Below are 2,296 nucleotides of genomic sequence, written 5' to 3' on the forward strand. Positions count from 1 at the left end.
ATTAATACAGAAACAATTTCTATTTGTGCCCTAAGGTGCTGTCTCTTTAGCTTAAAGATCCGCCGTCGATATAGTTCTCAGCACTTAAGAAATCATTTAAACTGTTCTGCTAGCCACTCTCTTTATCTTGTACATGTTCCCGATAGAACAAATGTTTACAAATACGGCTACAAGGTTAAATTATCAAGCAATCTTAAAGATTTCTGAAAAGGTGTAAGACCAGTAAAAGCTTTTAATCGATCTGTGTTTTTTCAATTTGTCATTTAAAAACTACATATTGGACACCACTTTGTCACAATCTGGTATACATGTATATCTTTAAAAATACTTTTATATATGTCTTAAATATCCTCTTTGCATGACTTATACGGGAGTTAAAGTCGAGTTCGGGGGATCTACTGCTCAATAAATCGTTTCATTATTTATATGATATGCAAATGCGGCCAACTACTAGACCTGAAAAAAATTTCAGGCTCTCCGCGGCACTCCCGCCAGAGCCTGAAATTTTTTTTATTTTTTTTTTTCAGGTCTTCAGTAGTGTAGGCCGCATTTGCATTTATCATATATATATTTCATTGCTACTGCTGGACACACATTCATTTATCGTTTCATTATTGTTTATACTTGTATTTATAGTGTGAATTTGGATAAATAAAACTACACTTAGCTGCTATTAATACCAAGAAATCCTTGTTTACGTTTTCTAAATATTTCAATAACTGTATAGAAAGGAAAACAAACATTGTGGCACTGCTCCGGTGAATACGTCCTTTATTTCATAGCTGAGAATTTTATAATCTGTATATATTTTTCACCTCATTACCATTCTTGCCTTGTATTTACACGTGCCAGCTTAACATTTATTAAAAATTTGATTTTGCCCCCATCCTTTTTTAAATAATTATTCGTGGAGTCACTATGGCTAAAAATGTTTGGGTCACTTAAAATCCACCTTATTTCATATTCAACCCATCTTGAGGTCGCTTGAGAGCGTCGTAAATTGTGGTTGTAGGTTGTGGTTGTTAAGGCGATATCATGCTCAGCCGATGCAAGCCTTAACAACTGCTAATAACATGTCCAAGTGTCGAGTCTTATGGTCGTGAAAGTTTTTTTCATACCCAAAGTCATTTCAGTCGTTCAATTATTTATGGTACACCCCACTGTTTGTTCGTTCGTTTTGTTTTCCGATTTAGTTCGTGAAGCATTGTTTGCCACTTGCAAAAAATACACGATTCAGGGTTAAAAAAACACTACACGGATTGTATAAGTGTATTCTAAGTTTCTTTGGCCAGTCTGATATCAAGTTTATACCCGGCAATACCTAGTTTATTTTCGAGCGTAGTTTTAAATGATTTCAGTGGTGGACGCTGTCAAAGAATTAAAAATTATCCGCTCATTTCGGCATAAATCAGATAAGTCGAACACAATAGCCTTTCCAACATGTATTTAAAAACTCGATCTGTTTTGCATATAAAACACACTTTTACCCGGCAAATTTCTTTCCCTCTTTAAACTAATTTTGTGTCATCGTCTCGACCTTTCGCTTATGTTACGTCTGGGTAAAACCACTATGGTATTTATTGCTGCCATCTGATTGCTAAATATGAATTTTTCAGTAACTCGGGTGTGACTCGGTAGCGGTTGTTGATCCGAATCGCCGCACGAAAATATTTTAATAAAGGATTTTAATCGAAAAACTTCTTTACCCCTACTGGTTGGACGGCTTTGTTTTGTCAAAATAAAGCGCTTGTTATGGCCGTCGTAATTTGTTGTTTTCGCAAAACTTTTCGTTTTTGTAAAACATGTAAAAAGTGGCCGTGTGTAGTACGTAATTGAGCACAGGTTTGTTCAGTATTAGCGTCTACAACTGCATGTATTTTACGCAAATGACATATGGTCCACGGAGTAATATTACGTTTCACTCACTTCCCTAATGAACACAGTTTTCAAGTGCGCGTTTCCTTTCATCGTATTTCACCGAATTTCACTTTTAAATTTCTTGAACGCCAACATGCGTAAATACAGAAATAAAATCAATGAGATACCGGTTTTTTTTAAGCGGAGTTATAGCTTAAAACGCCATTGAATATCTTTATATTTTACAGCGAGCGCGTTGGAAACGATTTACATCTGAACATCTTCCGCGCAAAGTGTTTTAAAGAAGGTATTTCCCAATTCCATAAATTTATATCTTTAGGTTTTTGTTTTTGGACATGTAGCAGCAGATAGGACGCGCGTAATGACTGCTTTGTTGGTCACGTGACCACACACCACCTGCTATTGACTGCGGCAGAAT

The 2,296-nt window shown here is 35.8% G+C and overlaps 1 long non-coding RNA gene across 1 annotated transcript; it reads right to left on the reverse strand.

Moving 5' to 3' along the window:
- Window positions 1-5: 5 nt before the first annotated feature.
- Window positions 6-673, reverse strand: LOC144651253 (uncharacterized). Its single transcript, XR_013570276.1, has 2 exons — window positions 595-673; window positions 6-401 (listed from the first exon to the last, which is right to left on the reverse strand). It is a non-coding gene; the product is annotated as an uncharacterized LOC144651253 (long non-coding RNA).
- Between the last annotated feature and the right edge of the window lie 1,623 nt (window positions 674-2,296).

Source organism: Oculina patagonica, chromosome 1, assembly GCF_052425735.1.
Source record: "Oculina patagonica isolate OP01 chromosome 1, crgOcupat, whole genome shotgun sequence".
In the NCBI taxonomy this organism is placed as follows: Eukaryota; Metazoa; Cnidaria; class Anthozoa; order Scleractinia; family Oculinidae; genus Oculina; species Oculina patagonica.